Source organism: Plutella xylostella, chromosome 9 (assembly GCF_932276165.1).
Source record: "Plutella xylostella chromosome 9, ilPluXylo3.1, whole genome shotgun sequence".
Lineage (NCBI taxonomy): Eukaryota > Metazoa > Arthropoda > Insecta > Lepidoptera > Plutellidae > Plutella > Plutella xylostella.
The window spans coordinates 6,358,111-6,379,238 of NC_063989.1; positions in this window are offsets into that span (position 1 = coordinate 6,358,111).

The window sequence follows — 21,128 nt, forward strand, 5'->3', positions numbered from 1 at the left end:
TTTGTATCGGTAAAATAGTAGGTATTTTATACATATTCCACCCGTGAGTCAAACTGTTCGCCCTGGGTTGGTGTACATATTTATCTCTATTGCTGACTAGACGAGGTCATACCCTACCTATACCTAGTAAGAGTACTGAACGTGGCTACGGGAGTGCCTCGTCCATCTCAAATACGGGCCGCCTACTTTGAACGCAAAGTCTTTGCTTGTTTATTTCCTTTGTCTTTGTCAGTAAATACATACAGAAGTTTTCAGTCTTGAAAAGCAGCCTTAGCGCTTCATTTTAAAGCTCTTAAATTTTAAATTAGCGTGTCGATGTCGGTGACAAACACAAAGCAGTAGAGCGCATAGGGTTTGTCACCGTGGTGATTGGATAAGCCAGAACTAATGTAACGAAAAATAAAAGAGGATAGGTTTAATTTTATAAAAATACTAGCAGACCCGGCGAACTTCATACCGCCTCTTATACTACCCTACACTACCCTACCCTAGCCTACACTACCCTACACTACACTACCCTACACTACCCTACACTACCCTACACTACCCTACACTACCCTACACTACCCTACACTACCCTACACTACCCTACACTACCCTACACTACCCTACACTACCCTACACTACCCTACACTACCCTACACTACCCTACACTACCCTACACCACCCTACACTACCCTACACTACCCTACACTACCCTACACTACACTACCCTACCCTAGCCTACACTACCCTACACTACTCTACCCTACCTTTCTTACCTTTTAAACCTTCCCTGGAACTCCACGAATATTTCAAGACCAAAATTAGCCAAATCGGTTCAGCCGTTCTCGAATTTTAGCGAGACTAACGAACAGCAATTCATTTTTATATATAAGATGATTACGCTTACATCCATCACTTTGTATGGAAAAATGTTTGTTACTTTTAGAAAAACGGCTGAACCAATTGATGGTTAAAAATGTTTCCTTTTTCTAGTAACATTTAAATAAAACGATTTAAAATTCGATTGAGCTATACCTAACACAAACATGCTATCGAAGGTAAGACGCTCACAAGAAGCTAAACTTACACAAAACATACACCCTGCTTTTCCATTGGAAGTTCAAAATACGCTCACGACGAGCAATGGAAAAGCTCTAGTGACATATGGAACGTCAATGGCAGGTGGAACTTTTTCATTGGTCATTATAGTGCATATAGGCACCTACTATGAACAAACCTATTTCACTAATCTGCGTACCTCAGGTACAACAGGAATCGGGATCATTTAATTTCGTATAAAACATAGGATTTTGCCGACGAGCCTCTTTTCTAAATTAACTTTATCCCGGATTTGTCTGACGTCACAAATTAAATAAAAAGGGACACAGTGCGTCCCACAATGGAAATCAAATAATGCAATAAATTACTTTATTCAGGTACGTAACCCAACCCCGAACTGATGTAGCAAGATCATTTCACAATCACAAAGTTAATCAAAACTGTTTTTTTAATTGGAAATGTTTCATTTTTGGCGTTTATTTAATTACTTGAACTCATCAGGCCAACAAAACCCCGTCTCGGAATTAAATGAGCATATTTCACCCCTTGTGTAACAATGAAAATTAGCAATACATACCTCTCTTTGCTCGGTAGCATTCTCGTCACCTGGCCTGATTACCGTCGCTATATAGCCTAGTCTTTGTGAACTACAACAGTTACAATGATTAAGTACTTATATGTAGGAAGGTTATAACGGGAGTAAGTTGTTAGACGTAGGATGCTTGGCATAATTTTTATTCTATGCTAACATTTATTTGTAGGTAGTTACGATGAATTTAGAGCCTGCCCCTTTTCTCGAAGTCGGTTAAAAATCACTTGCGTGTAAGCGTTTTAACAAATGTGTTAGTAAGAATATAAGTTACGTACCTAAGTTCTGTTCTTTATATGTGTACACATAAAAAAGATTATATACAGGGTGTCCCAAAAGTCAACGTCATCCCTTAAAGGGCTGATAGGTCAGCTCATGAGAGGCCAGAATATCACAATATGACCTTAGTAAAAACTCGATAATTTTCGAGATATTGACACTTTTATAAATTTGCTGAAAATAGACACCTTGGATCAGTTTTTTGCGTGCCGCCGGTACAAAAATCCATATTATTAGAATTTGTTTGGTGTTGCATCACCCTGTATAGCCCTGCTATTGATCGCAGTCAAAAAAAATATCGAGTAATGCTGTATGTTTAAAAAAAACACGGTTTTCAAAATCATAAAAGGTAATCGTATTTTTTTATAAACAACTTTGACTCTACATACTGTAAAAAAAATATACCACGCAAATCTGGCACCTTATTTGAAAAGATTGCTCATTTAATGCAGTTTCCAAAATGGTATGAAACGTTGCTATTGTTTCAATTAACAAAAAAGCTATTGCTATTTTAGTACAAAACGACCTCGATGTAAAATTGTTTGAAGGAAATTTATCTGACTGAATTTATTAAGGGTAAGTCATGTTGGAATGAGTAAAAGTAAAATAGGTGATGTGGCCGGGAGTGGGAAAAGAGACAACGTTATCACAGAATTAAAAAAAAAACGCATTTTGAGTATCTTTCTCGAGAAAAGTGGACTATAGCAACTCCACATTCCCCATAAATGTAGCACATGGTAACGTACATTCCTGAGTAGTGCTAATGTGTGATATTGTACAAGTAAAACGCTTACACGTGTACATTGTACACCCACAGTATCCAAAAAAGGGATAGATCAGTTTGTCATTAACATTACCTCTAATTACTTGTTATTTATTTTAAAGTTATTGTTAAACAAAACCAAACTCTCAAAATTATGATTATGACCATTAATGAGTATTATTTTTTGCTGATTATGTACTTAATATAATTATGTGGTGTTATAATTTTGAGAAATAAAAATAAAAGTCAATAAATGTTTGTTTTTTTAAATAAGGTGTAAAAAACGAAAAATATGTTTTATAAGAGTTTGGTAAGTTTTTTCTTAGCTATTTTTGCGTCATCTATGTTGCCACGGCTGACCCCACCACCTATTTTACTTTTACTCATTCCAACATGACTTACCCTTAATAAATTCAGTCAGATAAATTTCCTTCAAACAATTTTACATCGAGGTCGTTTTGTACTAAAATAGCAATAACTTTTTTGTTAATTGAAACAATAGCAACGTTTCATACCATTTTGGAAACTGCATTAAATGAGCAATCTTTTCAAATAAGGTGCCAGATTTGCGTGGTATATTTTTTTTACAGTATGTAGAGTCAAAGTTGTTTATAAAAAAATACGATTACCTTTTATGATTTTGAAAACCGTGTTTTTTTTAAACATACAGCATTACTCGATATTTTTTTTGACTGCGATCAATAGCAGGGCTATACAGGGTGATGCAACACCAAACAAATTCTAATAATATGGATTTTTGTACCGGCGGCACGCAAAAAACTGATCCAAGGTGTCTATTTTCAGCAAATTTATAAAAGTGCCAATATCTCGAAAATTATCGAGTTTTTACTAAGGTCATATTGTGATATTCTGGCCTCTCATGAGCTGACCTATCAGCCCTTTAAGGGATGACGTTGACTTTTGGGACACCCTGTATTTCTATCTAACTCAGTGTTATTTATTTTATCCATAAATAAAATGGAAACGTAGAAGTCAAGCAACACGTCACGTCAGCAAATATACGAATACCGCATAACCGGCCGGTGTAGCGATTTGTTAAACCTCCTAGAAAATAAATGACTCAGCTAAATCGATATAATCCCAAATATCGTAAAACGTCGATTCGCAAAAAGGCGCCACCACACCAAATCGTGGCTACTGGAACGGAAATTATTTGTACGGATATGTACGCATGTGCGGTGACAGAGGGGTCACTTCATACAGGGTGTTGCAAAAGTGGTAAGCACTACGCCAAAAATGAGGTCAATCTGAACAAGTTTTGATCTACGACTTTATGAAATGCGCGTAAAAAATGTTTGCACGATCACGTGACTGTCAAAGTTTCTATAGTACCTACTTGAAGCATAATTTCTAAAAACTGCAGTACAAAAGTTGGATGATGATGAAATGGATCACCTGAATCACCCCCCTTTTGGCGTACTATACCACATTTGCAAAATGCTGCATAGTCTACTTTCACTGAAGATTCGGAGCAGACTCGTTTTATCAACCATACCGGTTGCATGACAGTTCTCTATTCTATTCTATTCTCTGCACCAGGCTCTCTCGAATAGAACCTCTATACCATTCCCCACCACGCTAACGTGCTAAATCTAGATATGTAGGTTTCCTCACGATGTTTTCCTTTACCGTAAGAGCGATGGTATACATTGTATTTAAATTCAAAGAACTCATTGGTACATGTCAGCGCCGGGATTCGAACCCGCATTTCTGGCGTGAGAAGCGGGAGCTTACCCGACTGAGCTACCACCGCTGCATGACAGTTATTTTTGGTTGTTTTTTGTCAACCTAGAGTAACCCTGCTGTACGTTGTACACTGTACACAGTGGTGTGGCTGGAACGATTATGACTTTTTCAGGCCCAGGAATTTCCCAATACTTTTTGTATTTGTTTGTGTGTTAGCACTTTTATTTATTTGAACTCAGTTATATTTATGGATAATGTTTCTGGTAAAATAGGTGTCATATTTTGTTGGTGTCAGTAGGTACATAACTTAGACAAGTTAACCAAGTACATCTCTAACGATAGGTACATCTCTAACTTTCAATCTACACTCATTATACTTGCATGCCTGGTGCCTGCCTACCGGTGCACCGTTGCAAATCTCCGCCTAACTCTAGCGGTTGTCACCAATATATTATTGGTCATATATTTTATTTTAATGATTAAATATTTTTTCTTTCGCTATTTAATGTTCAAAAGATACGCATAATCGCGTTATGCGATAATAATAAAGAGTACTGTTAATTTCTGATGGTCTCATAAAGATCTTAGACAAAAGGCAAACTTTGATCTCAACGGCTTATTTTTTCACGAATTCAATAGCCGGTGAAGTCTTGGGCGAGCTTCGAAGCTTTATAAGCTTAAGCTCCTACGGGTTTTCTTTAGAAACCACTTTGACTTCGATTATTACCGAAATTCACTTTCTTTGTGTAATACTTTCAAAAAGTTTCAGTACAAAAGAATAAAAGACACATTGAGGATATTATTAAACGGTTCCCTTGGAACATGAATATTGTGTAATGGGTTTGAAATTGTTTTATCTATTAAGTTGAGTTATAAAGTTACGATGAAAGGAGTTAACTCATGCGTGACTCACCTGATCAAAATAACATTTACTCAATAATATTACCGGTAAAGGTACGGTGACAAGGTCATCTTAAAATACACTCACGAGTTATGAAAAAGTTAAATTAAAAAAATTCAGACTCTAGAGCTTTTTAGCGGTTTAACAACACAAAGATAGATTTCTTTATGGCGTTGTTCTATGTAGTAAAATATTATTACCACCTACCTACTATGTTAAATACCAGCGGTACATAGCGTTATGTAAAGTCTGATGTCAAACAACAGGGCCATGATCACATAAGTGAAGTAGTTCGCACCAAAACAAATAGCATTTGAATAAAGAATGCGTCTTTTCTCACACAACACGACTCAGAAACACAACACATGCTTTCTCGCCTTTCTCACACAAGTGTAACCCTTCCAGAATAAAAGTTCTTTTCACAGTGTCAAGTGCTCTTTCACAAATGGACTCTTAAAATGGTCTCACAGGCGCAGCACTTAGCTTCTGTGCGTCACGCTGTTGACTGGGCGCTTGTTTAACACTGGTACTAGGACACCTTAGTTAACTGAAAAAAACTTTAGATAACCAAAGTTTCCCTTTAGAAAGCTTTCATTTATAAACGTCACTTTAAATTTGAATCTGACTGCGTTTTAACTATTCAACTAATATTTATATTTTATGGTCGCATTGGTATTATGAAGGTCGTTTTTCGAGCTATCAACCTGCGCAGCATTTCGTAGTCTTCGTAGCATACTACGATATTTTGTAACATATTTCGTAGGCCTCGTAGCACACTCTCTTATATACTCTTGTCCCATTTATGTCTATCTGTATTTTTTCATAATACTGAATTATTTTCGTATGTTATTCAGGAGGTCAATCAGAACAACTTATAAACTTATGATTTTTTAGTTTGAGCGTAAAAAATGCTTCTACACAGTAGATTGACCACCCGGGGGTGACCCCTTACCTTTGGTCCACTATTTACAGGACACACTGTAATATTTTAACCTTCCAGATTTTATTTTTCATACAGGTACTATGATACATATATTTACTTATATTTAGGTACCTGCCAAAAAGATTGGAGTACTATTTAAAAGGTATACGGGATCCCTAGGGTGCGAGTCCGACTCAGTCTCAACCGGTTTTATTTTATTTTTATAAAAAAATTTTATCACTCAAGTTCTATTAGTACACATATTAAAATACCAAATAATACCTATGTAGCTTATTCTCAGAAAGTATTTGTCCAACACAAGCTTTATTTCCAAACTTTAACTACTTTACAAGTTTCCTTGACAATAGAAAGTAAAAATCAAGTTTATCAAACTAAACGGGAAACAAGTTCTCTTTCGGAAAACCAACGCGCTCGCGAAAAGAAAAGAAAAAGTATTGTTCATGCGACACCTCGGAGCTATGGAGCAAAAGGGAAGAGCGGTAGTCGCTCAGTTGGTTAAGCGCCCGCTTCTCACGCTAGAGATGCGGGCTCGAATCCCGTCCCAGATATATGTACCAATCAGCTCTTTACCATTTATGTAGGTACAATGTATAACATAGCTCTTTCGGTGAACTAATCACAATTGTAATTCGTGTGTAATAGTACCTACATTATACCCCAAGGGGTGAAAGAAAGAAAGAAAGAAAGACTACTCCGAGGTTTTAACTATTTGATTCGACAGCTCTAAAGTTAAAATTGGTTGTTTCAGATTCGTTTACAATACCTATTATGTTTGTGTCGTGTTATTTCGAACTCGAGACTATATGGGCCGTGTGTGGCTTCAGTGCGGTTTGTATGTAGCGGCACTTCTACCTAATTACTGTTTCAAAGTATGACACCGAATAAGGTGCAGACATGAAACCCGCGAAAGTTGCGATGTCATACTTCGTATATATTCTATATTCCAATGGACAACATTTCAAAAAACTAAAGCTGCTATAAATCGAAAACCATTTCGAGATTTAGCTCTAAAGGCCACAAAAAAAATGTTTTTGTATAAAAAAATAATAAAAAAGTGCTGATGACGTCATGCATCAGGTGCGATGCATTTTGATGATCAAAGCCTATAGATTTAAAAACAAAGTAACTGTCACTTTCATTTTTGATTGACGTTGACGTTTTATCGTGACGTTGTTGTTTATTTGGGTCATTTTCATTAATTCTGTTCTGACACTTTCTGACTATTTTTTTTATTTATTATTAAGAGATGACCTCTATATAATATGTCCCAGAGCATGCCACCGCCTACACAGCTGAAAAAATGCTTCTGCAAAGTCAAAGTCAAAGTCAAAGTCAAAATTTTTTATTCATCGTACAAATATAAAATTTTCTGATGAATGTCAATTTTTACAAATTACTCTCCGTTCGGATAAGGGGGGGCTCTTTCTGTCTAAGGAGAAGAACGGAGGCAAGAAACTCCTGAGCCATCTTTTCAAAAAAAGACTTAAAACTAGTTGGTATACAATACATATAAGCTTAATTATTATTATTATAATAATATGAGCAGAGCTAACTACTTATCACAGCCATGCATTAACGTCCTCTAAGTAATCATCAATTCTATAATAAGCTTTTTTACTGAGTTTCTCTTTAATGTAACACTTAAACTTATTCTCTGGCATTTGAGCAACTTCTGCTGGAAGCTTATTATAAAATCTAATACAGTACCCTAAAAACGATTTATTAACTTTCGCCAGACGCATCGCTGGAAAAGCCAGCTTATGCTTGTTCCTAGTATTAATGTCATGATTACTGCCAATTGTATCAAAAGTTGAAATATTCTTTCGTACATACATTAAATTGGAAAAAATGAACTGACATGGAACTGTAAGGATGTTAATTTCTTTAAATAGTTCTCTCAATGAATCCCTGGAACCAAGTTTGTATATAGAGCGGATGGCTCTTTTCTGTAATACAAATATAGTCTCAATATCAGCGGCTCTACCCCAAAGCAAAATGCCATACGACAATAAGCTGTGGAAATAACTAAAGTAAACTAATCTGGCGGTTTCAACGTCGGTCAGTTGTCTAATTTTCCGTACAGCAAAAGCTGCCGAGCTCAACCTTCCAGCCAATTTGGCAATGTGAGGTCCCCATTGTAACTTTGAATCTATAGTCATACCAAGAAAGACAGTATCATTAACTAGGTCCAATTTATTCCCATCTAGAATAATGTTAGTATCGCATTGTCTAACATTCGGCAGTGTAAATTTAATACATTTCGTTTTCTTAGAATTCAATAAAAGATTATTTACGGTAAACCAATCGTGTATGTCAGATAGAATAGAATTAATTTCATAAAAAATATTTTCACTTCTTTTAACTTTAAAAAGCAAAGAAGTATCGTCAGCAAATAAAACTATATTAGTCAATTTTTCAACCATAAAAGGCAAGTCATTAATATAAATGAGGAATAAAAATGGTCCTAGAATAGATCCTTGAGGGACGCCTATCTTTACATGAGCCCCCTGTGATTTAGTATTATTAATATCGACCCTTTGTTGCCTCTTGTCTAAATATGAAGCTATCAAATCTAAAGCCTTTCCTCCTATTCCATAGTATCTCAGTTTCGAAATTAAAGTCTGATGGTCCACACAATCAAACGCCTTCGACAGATCACAGAAGACTCCAATAGCATCGTGATGGTCTTCCCAGGCGTCAAATATGTGCTTAATTAACGCAGTACCGGCATCGGTTGTTGATTTGCCTTTTGTAAAACCATACTGCTGGCTATGAAACAGTCGAGCTTCATTGAAATGCATCTGACTGAGTATGATCCTCTCAAATATTTTACTCAAAACTGGAAGAACCGAGACAGGCCTGAAATTTGCAGGGTCCTCCATATCCCCACTCTTGAACAGAGGTATAATTTTACTCAATTTCATAAGATCTGGGAACACACCTTCAGCGATTCATTTATTAAAAATGTTAGCCAAAATTGGGGCGATTTTATTAATAATAGAAAGAACAAATTTAACTGACATTCCCCACAAGTCTTCAGTTTTCTTCATATTTAAGGACTTAAATGTTTTTATAATAGTTAATGTATTTATATATCTGAATTTAAATTCCTTATCGGTTGAAGGTGCGTTCTCCTTCATCAGGGTTTCAGCTAATGTAGCTGAAGAATCTAGGTTGCAAGTAGTCTCTAAAGGAATGTTCGTAAAAAACTCTTCAAAAACTCTCGCCACCTCGTCATTTGATGTTATTATGTCATTGCCTACCTTTAAAGATAAATTAGTCTCGCGTGTTCGATTCTTCCCCGTTTCGTTATTAATAATATTCCAAATGGCCTTAGATTTGTTAGCCGAGTCTTTAATCTTGTTATTAATAAAAATTGTCTTCGCACAGTGACAGACACATTTGTACATTTTGCTATATTTCTTCACATAAGATTGAAAGTCAGGGCGGAGTATGAATGTTTTCATCTCATACATATCATATAATGTTATTTTTGCTTATTTGCTGCTTATTTTTTTACATGATAAGTACCTACTTTCCATCATTAGAAATATCAAGGTCATTTGAAAATGACCCATTTGTTGGTTGGCATGTAAACAAAGTTTAAATGTCACTTGTCAGTGTCATTTATGTTTTTTTTCAAGACTCAGGCAATAGACAAAAATAAAAATTGAGCCTAATATGTGACGTCACTTCCGGTTTTAAAATAATTATCTTTAAAGTTAAAAATAACATGCAAAATTTTATGTATATACAAAATAAAAAAATACGGGTCCACTAATTTTCTATAAACTTTCCGAATAACTAATAAAAATATAGGGTAAAGAAAATGAAATGTTGTCCATTCCATCTCACTGAATGGATGAAGCTTCCATGCTTCATAATACACGTTGATGTGGGCTGGATCGTGGGTCTGTGGGTCCCAGTTGCTGTTTAGGCGACAGTCATAAAGTTAGCCAAGTCACTCCATTTCAGCTTGCATTACCGTCATTCTATCAACATTTTTAAACTAAAAACGAATATAGTTTTGAAGCCACCATTTCCCGGTGCTCGCTATTCTCATGGCCCCGACCTCACTCTCCTTCTGTATAAAGTTACGTGGACGCTCTTTTTAGATCCTACTTTGATCTTGCTCTGAGGCAATTAGATCGTCCTTTGTACTGGACTTTTATAGACGTGTTGTATTTTGTTCGTGCTTTGAACTTGAGCCTTTCGTTTTATGGTCTGTAGTAGCGAAAAATTATACATACTTAGTACTTAGATTTTGATTATAACAAGTCCAAATTTTTTATGACTTGACTTACTTGACTTAGTATCCTATGTCCCCTGGATGGGGCAGAGGGCGTCCACAGTGACTCTCCATCGCAACCTGTCTTGAGCTTCGCATTTTATTTCACTCCAAGACTTCCCGATCTTTTTCGCTTCGTCCACTACCGTGCGTCGCCAGGTCTGCTTGGGACGGCCACGCTTTCTCTTTCCTTGCGGATTCCAATCCATCGCTTGTTTGGGTATGTGGTCAGAATTTCTTCGGAGGGTGTGGCCAATCCAGTTCCACTTGCGTCGCTTGATCTGCTGGTCGATCAGGGTATCGTGGCACCGTTCTCTCAGTTGGTCGTTGGAGATTTTATTGGGCCAGTATATTCGGAGTATGCGTCGAAGGCATCGGTTCACGAAGACTTGAAGCTGGTGCGAGATGGCTTTGGTTACCTTCCACGTTTCGCAACCATATAGCAACACGGATTTAACGTTTGACCTGAATATTTTCAGTTTGACTCTTCTGGTTAACTTTTGTGATTGCCATATTGGTCGCAACTGCGCGAAAGTAGCTCGGGCTTTGGCAATCCGCGAAATGACGTCCTCTTCTGTACCTCCTGTTTCTGAGACAACGCTGCCGAGGTAGGTAAATTTGTGAACGCGTTCCACTGCCTCACCACCGATCTGCAGCGGGGTCATATTCTGCACACCTGTTCGCATCTCTTGGGTCTTCCGGATGTTAATTTTCAGGCCTATTTTCGCCGCCTCTTGGCTGAGAGCATCGAGCTTGGCTTGCATGTGTGCATGTGTGTGGCTTAGCAGGCAGAGGTCGTCGGCGTAGTCTAAATCCTCCAATACACTGAAGGTTCCCCATTCAATTCCACGTCGACTGTTGCTGCTAACTCTCTGCATGATTCCGTCTAGCGCTATTAGGAAGATAGCCAAATTTTTTATAGTTAACCGTTAATATATGTACACATAAGGGCTACTTGTACTATATCATATAGGTATGCATCTAGTACTACATTTTTGCTGTTTACTGATAAATTTAATAACAAGTTATACCTTGACATAAGTAAATACACATTTGGACGACTGCTTAGGGTATAAATTCGCCATTACGTTACCGGATATCGAATTTTGCGGCCAACGGGTGAGGTGCGGATATATAAATCTAGTCCAAGCCACCATAGATTACCCGTTTGTCAACATAAATTTCTAATATTTAATCTTCTATATTACCCTCTTATTATTTGTTAAGAGGTGGGAGGATCTAAGAGAATTAATGCGAGTAAAACCGGCTAAGCACGAGTTGGTCTCGCTTTTGAAAGGTTATTTATATACCATCACAAATTTACCACTGGCTATTTTTATTTACAGTAACATCCTGTAACTTAAAATATATGTAATTAGTCTGTGTCAAAATATTATAGAAATTATAATCGTCTCTATACGGTCATCGAGTCCGCGTTGTTCTATGTAATGTATACGGTAGATATAAAATAGATTTTTGATCAGTTTTAGTTATAAGAAGTTTGAAATAAAACAAAAACCCGATCGCGGCTTATTGGGTTGCTGCCACCGCTGGTTAAAAACCTTTAATTTGCATCCATATTTTATCAGACGGGATCTAAGAGTTCGTAGGATGGGACATTTTTTTTCTATCTAATTATGGGGACATTTCCCCTACTGTACATTTGGGTAATTCAGACATAAGAACATAATAGAGAAGGACAGGTGTGCTGTCTTGTTCCCGCAGTAATTATTCACGTGACGAAGGTAAACTCAATTAAAAAGTTTAATTTTGATAACATTTCTCTGTTACTAATTTTGCGGTACGTCCTTATAAGTTACCGGAAGGGGCTCAGCTCGTCATTCTGAAAAACTTTGATGAGAAATATGTATTTTTTCACGAATTTTCAAAACTTGTAGATGCAACAATAGCTGTTTGGAATGAGCCCTGTAATGACTCCCTTTCGGGTTACTTCACCATTGTTTAACATTGAGATTATGATTATGGGTTATCTATTCAACAAACTGCATTCGAATCAATATACCTATCCACATACACACGCTCACAAATACCCGGTTACATTTACAAAACACTTTTTCAGTCGTGAAAAAACTCATGTATGTTTATTAAATGCGAATAGTTCGCGAGGTGCAGCTAAAACAAGCACCTGCAAGGCATTCGGTGCAGAATTTAATACAACATTCCGTCTCGGACGATGCCGGGGCGAAATTACGCTCCTTATTCCAAGTGGGTAGCTTGTACTACACAATGGCATATGCAAGCATCCTGAACAAACATCGGTCTTCTGACCTATTTGTTTCGCAAAGTGTTACAGAGATGGCGCGCACTGCAGACGTGCGGGTCAAACGCTCCAGCTGTTTCACATAAGCGTGTGAGACGCTCTCTGCTATCGTGCTAAGTATTTATGCATTTGTTTCAACGATTAATTTGAAACACATTCATCGTATAAACAACGCAAACGCCAATAAATTCTTGTAATCATGAATAGGTCTGTACCAATGAAGTAACAAGCGTTTTTTACGCACGAAGTTGGAAATAATCCATTGTCTGTACAATCTCGAGAGCAGAGTGCCCGAGGGTACAAGCTCCAATGCCAACAGCCGTCTTGACCAACATTGTTCTGACTAACAAACACGGGCTGAGTCAATGAGCACAGTAAACACATTTTCTTTGTCGACGGCCCTACTCGAATTACTGTGGACGTGTTAAGAATTATATTTTGTAGCTTGTTTTGTAAATATGACTTCGCTTGAAGGGTTGCCCACTCCGGGCTGAGTGCGAATTGTTTGGCGAAGGAGAGCTTGAATACTAAAAGTGTTCACGAGTTTTCGGCCGGTAGGTATATTGTTCGTTATATCGCGGTATTCGTATAAAATGATATTGTGGTTTGAACTGAAGACAAACGTAATCAGTTGGAAAATATTAACTTTTAAACAACAATTGAACTAGTAATAGTGATGTTTTAGGTTAAGTTAAAGCTAATTAAATCAAACTGGTACTAAAATTACAAAACAGATTCAGAACCAAATACTTAAACTTACTCCAAAGTGGCCAGCTAAGACAAGAACGATAAACATTCCAAGCTTTTTTATATCTTTTTTTAAACGATATTCCATAATCAAATTTTTCGATGGACTGCAGGGAGCAAAAGCGCCGGGAGCAAAATAAAGTTCACACACAGCGACAGATACTAAGCACTCCACATCGTATAACATTTGCAAGCGTTAATATTTTAAAACCTAAGGGGATACGCGACATGCAAAAACGCTTCAATGTTGATGAGGACATTGTTGACTGCACTTCGACCTTCTTTGTCTCTGTCGCCCACAAACTATGTAGTGTTGCCAGCTTATGCTGTGATGCTAAATTTAGTATTCCCACCCGCGAAAGAAAAAGGTATATATGTACTAAACCAATATCTTAAGCTGTGTATGGAGCGTGCGTACATACTAAGCGTATACTTGTAACTTGCGTACTTGTAGCTACGCGTATGTATACTCGCTGATGTCTGTAAAAGGTGTTTGCGTAGATTCGTACCCAATATTAAATGCTCGGACGGTGGAACCCGACTACGCATAACAAAAATAACCCGCAATCATACTATAATCAGCAGATGGATTGTGATTGAAGGTAGAAGTCACAACACTCGGAATAGTAGTAATAAATAGATGGGAAGTATTTCGTCACTTTGCTGGCAACACCGAGTTGTAACCTAACAAAAGCTCATCGTTATTCATTCCATTGCAGCGTTGTGTGATTGCAAATTCCACGATGTCCCCTTTTCCGGTCAAGTGTGATTTGCATCGGCGGAATTACAGCTTCAGCACCCAGCGCGGCCACTGTTTGCGCGCTTCAATGTAAACAGGGCTTCCAGTCTACTAAGTGACTCAACTCAACGTAATATGCCACAAACAATAAAAAAGTTCTAGTGATATAATAATATATGGAACGTCAATGGCACGTGGAACTTTTTCATTGCTCGTGAGTGTAAAGAAAAAACGCATTTCGTTGGTTCACCTGTGCTAAAGTTACGTGGCTGTCAAAACAATTATATTTTTATTAAATACAATGACGAAGTAGTTACACACAACACACACACACACACGCACTCACGCCTTGTATTAATGTACTCCCTTGCGGGGTAGGCACAGCTGCATTGCTGCACCCACTTTTCGCCAGAGTGTTTTGTTAGTCCCAATGTAATAGGGGGCGGGCCTATTGCCATTTTACGGGCACATCCAAGACCCGAGAACAAATATCTGTGTTAAACAAATATCTGCCCCAGCCGGGAATCGAACCCGGGACCATCGGCTCAGTAGTCAGGGACACTAACCACTACGCCATTCGGTCGTCAATAGTGATTAATAGTAGAAGTAGTTAATAGAAAAAAATAACACTTTCTGGTGACACCTTATATATACAGGGTGTCCCAAAAGTCAACGTCATCCCTTAAAGGGCTGATAGGTCAACTCATGAGAGGCCAGAATATCACAATATGACCTTAGTAAAAACTCGATAATTTTCGAGATATTGACACTTTTATAAATTTGCTGAAATTCGACACCTTGGATCAGTTTTTTGCGTGCCGCCGGTACAAAAATCCATATTGTTAGAATTTGTTTGGTGTTGCATCACCCTGTATAGCCCTGCTATTGATCGCAGTCAAAAAAAATATCGAGTAATGCTGTATGTTTAAAAAAAACACGGTTTTCAAAGTCATAAAAGGTAATCGTATTTTTTTATAAATAACTTTGACTCTACATACTGTAAAAAAAATATACCACGCAAACCTGGCACCTTATTTGAAAAGATTGCTCATTTGATGCAGTTTCCAAAATGGTATGAAACGTTGCTATTGTTTCAATTAACAAAAAAGTTGTTGCTATTTTAGTACAAAACGACTTCGATGTAAAATTGTTTAAAGGAAATTTATCTGACTGAATTTATTAAGAGTAAGTCATGTTGGAATGAGTAAAAGTAAAATAGGTGGTGTGGCTGGAAGTGGGAAAAAAGATAACGTTGTCACAGTTATTTAAAAAACGCATTTTGAGTATCTTTCTCGAAAAAAGTGGACTATAGCAACTCCACATTCCCCATAAATGTAGCGCATGGTAACGATTCCTGAGTAGTGCTAATGTGTGATATTGTACAAGTAAAACGCTTAGGTGCACATGTACATTGTACACCCACAGTATCCAAAAAAGGACAGATCAGTTTGTCATTAACATTACCTCTAATTACTTGTTATTTATTTTAAAGTTATTGTTAAACAAAACCAAACTCTCAAAATTATGATTATGACCATTAATGAGTATTATTTTTTGCTGACTTAATATAATAATGTGGTGTTATAATTTTGAGAAATAAAAATAAAAGTCAATAAATGTTTGTTTTTTTTAAATAAAGTGTAAAAAACGCAAAATATGTTTTATAAGAGTTTGGTAAGTTTTTTCTTAGCTATTTTTGCGTCATCTATGTTGCCACGGCTGACCCCACCACTTATTTTACTTTTACTCATTCCAACATGACTTACCCTTAATAAATTCAGTCAGATAAATTTCCTTCAAACAAATTTACATCGAGGTTGTTTTGTACTAAAATAGCAATAACTTTTTTGTTAATTGAAACAATAGCAACGTTTCATACCATTTTGGAAACTGCATCAAATGAACAATCTTTTCAAATAAGGTGCCAGGTTTGCGTGGTATATTTTTTTTACAGTATGTAGAGTCAAAGTTGTTTATAAAAAAATAGGATTACCTTTTATGACTTTGAAAACCGTGTTTTTTTTTAAACATACAGCATTACTCGATATTTTTTTTGGCTGCGATCAATAGCAGGGCTATACAGGGTGATGCAACATCAAACAAATTCTAACAATATGGATTTTTGTACCGGCGGCACGCAAAAAACTGATCCAAGGTGTCGATTTTCAGCAAATTTATAAAAGTGTCAATATCTTGAAAATCATCGAGTTTTTACTAAGGTCATATTGTGATATTCTGGCGTCTCATGAGCTGACCTATCAGGTCTTTAAGGGATGACGTTGACTTTTGGGACATCCTGTATATATTGAAACAGGATTAAGTAAGGTATTTAATAAAAGAAAACAACACACAGTTCGGTAATTTGGATGCAAGTAAGTAGGGTATCCCTACCTTATTATATCGGTAAATTATCAGCCAGTGTCATCCATTAGGCACTTCACAATCATTATTATGTTTTGATCTTTCTTTTTCCTTTATAGCACACCTACTTGTTGATATTTATACCTCCTGCAGGTTGACTGGCAGAAAATGCTTTTAGCATATATATATATATATAAATTGTGCAATAAAGTATAAATAAATAAATAAAAATCTCAATGGCGATGGCGTCTCAGACCGTAGTGCGCGTACAGTGTTCATTTAAATAGCAGACTGTGCTCACGAAGAACAAACATACATTTTAATAATAGTTTTGTTATTCAGGTTATTATCGTTTCAATGTTTTTAGTTATGAGATAGGGAACTTGGTATATAAGAATAGAGTTTGTATTTTACCTTGAATGTCTAGACATATTTACTTTATTTTTAGGTCATTTGTGCTAGTTACTTTATTTTATCTATCTATTTATTTCATGTTATCCCTGCCCTACCTAATTGTTGTACAACGTATTTATAATAATAAAGAAGATATAATTTTGAGCTTTCTATATAACCTATTTATTCTAAATGGTTCTAAAACTAAAAGGTATTGATCACACCCCCAATACAAATATAGAGTCCACCACACAATCACCGTTTATATCAATAAACACGGTATTCTTTCCAAGTCTATTTGCGAGGGAATTTTTGCTTGGAAAAATTCAGTTACAAAGCAGGAATGGCTTCGCGACCGTAACTTACGGAAAACATTTTGACATGAGCAATTTTCGTCGCATTTCGTATGCGCCGAGCACACTCAATACACCCAAAGAAATGGCAATATCGTCACTGGAAGCAAAGATTAAAGGCGAGGCGGCCATTGAACATGACACGAAGTTACTTCCATCCACAAATATTTAATAGCTTCCGTACCACTCACTGGATGGACATATTTTGTGAGTAAATTAAAATTGACAATGCTTTTAACAGGCGAGTATTATTACATGCACTTTTATACCTGTTATATTGAAATAACTGAAAAGTATTTTCAGACAAAATATGATTCTTTTTTCATAGTTACCTACTATTTATGAACCAAGTTTTACTAAGGCCTTGTTTCACAATGTCTGGTTAGTAGCTACCTGTGAGATAAAATAAATGCTGTTACTGTCAAAAAAATAACTGAGTGTTACAGCATGTATTTTATCTCACAGGTAGCCACTAACCAGACATTGTGAAACAGGGCCTAAAAGTATTTAAGTAATCAAAATGAGGATCAATGTACGACGTTCCTTAGAAAAACACATGATGTAGACGAATGAGTCGACCGACAGATCGACAACATTGACAAACGACGTTACTGATGATGTCGACTGGATATCGACGACGCAGAACGCATAAGGTGAAAATTCCCTTATTACTTCTGTGAAATGCCTACAAATGATTAGACGCTAACTCCAGTGACGTAAAGTTGTTTTTCATTTGACATATTTCGGGTATCTTATGGAGATCGATCAGACCCGTTAACTCATATGGTACTTAATCGATTTTGTGTCACGCAAATTCACTTCATCGAAGTTTCGTGATTTACTTTTTTAAATTCACTGGTAGTATTGAGACTATTTTTAATATAAGGGATTATAATCATTAGCAGCCAATATAGGCCCACTCTTTCACATCTAGAAGGCTCTTTATACATGCTACTAATAAGTATCTCAAGCTTTCCTCCAAGTTATGAGGGATATTTAATTAGTAACATATACGATACGCTGTTATAAAATTAAAACTTGAATTAGTGATTCTTTTAAGATATAAAAGCAAAAGATATAAACCTACATTCGCAATCGTAATTAAGTTCTTATGAATACTTTACATTCTGAAACCATTAATAAAAAACCAATGTTGTTAGGCAATATCAGATTGAACAAAAGGTGATCATTATTGAACTATTGTTCAATGTTCATTAAGGTTTTAACGAAATTGACTTGATGTGACAAATACGTGGCGCTGAATATTTAAAATCTAATCCATTATAGTTCGCTACGGTCGTAAATTGGACTGATTGATCTACACAAAAACTATATAGGGTGTTAGGAAAAGAGTATTGTCAGCCAAAACGGGTGTTTTTGACAGTTAAAATTGGAATAACCTAGGATTAAAGTTTGGTCTTAACTATGACATTAGATTTTTAGAACTCGATCATTACGTTAGTGGCTATGCTGTTGGAAGGTGATTCTAATTATACATATAATTATCAAAATATATACTCAAATTCAAATTCAAATTCAAATGGTTTACTCGACGTAAAATTTTACAATTATTTGTCGATAGTCATCTACCACCATTTCACAAAGGCCCCGTCATTGAGAAGGAAAGAAATGGCGAAAGAAACTCCTCGAGCATCTTTTCAACTTTTTCCTTATAATCTATTACAATTTTTACTTATATCTAGTACCTACAATTTTACTTAAGTACCTATATCCATTTCATTTTTTCAATAGCCTTAGCAGAGGTGGACAAGACCACGCGTTTTTGTCGTTTAAATAATCATTTATACTATAGTAAGCTTTACTACATAATGTAGCTTTAACATAATTCTTAAATTTTTGCTCAGTAAGGTTTATTGCTTCATTTGATAATTTATTATAAAAACGTATACAGTTCCCCATGAATGATGTGTTTGTTTTCGAAAGTCTGAGTGTGGGGAAAAGCAACTTATTTTTGTTTCTGGTCTCAATACCGTGAGTGGCTCCTACTTTACTAAATGAATTTAAGTTTTTACGAACATACATAATATTTTCATAGATATATTGGCATGGAACAGTTAGTATACCTATTTCCTTAAACGTATCTCTTAATGAAATTCTAGACCCTAATACATATATGGCTCGAATTGCTCGTTTTTGCAGAACAAAGATTTGATTAATGTCAGCCGCTCGTCCCCACAATAGAATTCCGTAAGACATAACACTATGAAAATAACTAAAATACACAAGCCTGGCTGTATCTACATCAGTTAACTGTCTAATGGTTCTAACCGCATAAGCTGCAGAACTCAATCTACCGCTTATCCTCTCAATATGGGGTCCCCATTGCAACTTTGAGTCAATTGTAATACCCAGGAATACCGTTTCATTTACTAACTCTAGCTTATCGTTATTCAATGTCAAATATGTCTCTACTTGTCTTACATTAGGCAAAGTGAATTTAATACATTTTGTTTTCTTGGAGTTAAGAGCTAAATTATTTACAGTGAACCAATTAGCAACTATGGAAAGAGTACTGTTTGCATTGTCAAAATTGACTTCTTGTCGCTTCAACTTAAATATAAGTGAAGTATCATCAGCAAACAGTACTATCTCACATAATTTATCTACCAAAAACGGTAAATCGTTAACATATACAAGAAACAAGAATGGTCCTAAAATCGAGCCTTGGGGAACACCCATACTGACAGGACAGCCGGCCGAACGCACTCCATTTATGTCAACTAGTTGAGTTCTGTTGCTCAAGTATGATTCCAATAATGTAAGAGCTTTGCCAGTTAGCCCATAATATTTAAGTTTCATAAGTAGAGTGGCATGATCCACACAATCAAATGCTTTCGATAGATCGCAAAATACACCCACAGCATCAAGACGTTCCTCCCAAGCACTAAATATGTGTTTGACCAACGCGACACCAGCGTCAGTTGTAGATCGACCTTTGGTGAAACCGAACTGTTGGTTATGGAGAAGGCCGTGAATACTAAAGTGCGAAAGCATTTGATGCAGCATAATTTTTTCAAATATTTTACTCAGTACTGGCAAAACTGATACAGGCCTAAAATTATTGGGATCATTTTTCTCACCAGATTTAAAAAGCGGTATTAGTTTACTAAGTTTCATCAAATCGGGGAATACACCGACCTCAATGCATCTGTTAAAAAGATTAGCCAAGTGGGGTGCTAGGATATCAATAACATGACTAATAACTTTAACGGACATGCCCCATAAATCTTCTGTCATTTTTAAATTTAATTCTTTATAAGTGGTAATTATGGTCTGTGTATTTATACCATGAAATTGAAAGTCGAGATCGCAAGGCGGTGCATTCCCTCTTAGCAAACGTTCAGCTTCAGCGCAAGATGAATCAAGGTTCTCAGTTGTAGCTATCGGTATACTACGGAAAAAATCTTCAAAGACGGAAGCCACTTCTTCACTAGATGAAACAATTTTATCATTAATTTTAAGTTCAAAATTTAAATCACGTGGTTTATTCTTTCCGGTTTCAGTATTAATGATATTCCATACGGTTTTAATCTTGTTATTAGAGTTTTTAATCTTTCTATTTATATAATCTGATTTAGCTTGGTGGCAAACGGCTTTGAATATCTTTGTATATTTCTTTACATAATCTCTAAAGTTATCGTCATGAGTAAATGTACGCTGTTCATAGAGATCATATAATTTACGTCTGCTCTTATAAATTCCCGATGTTGCCCAGTCAT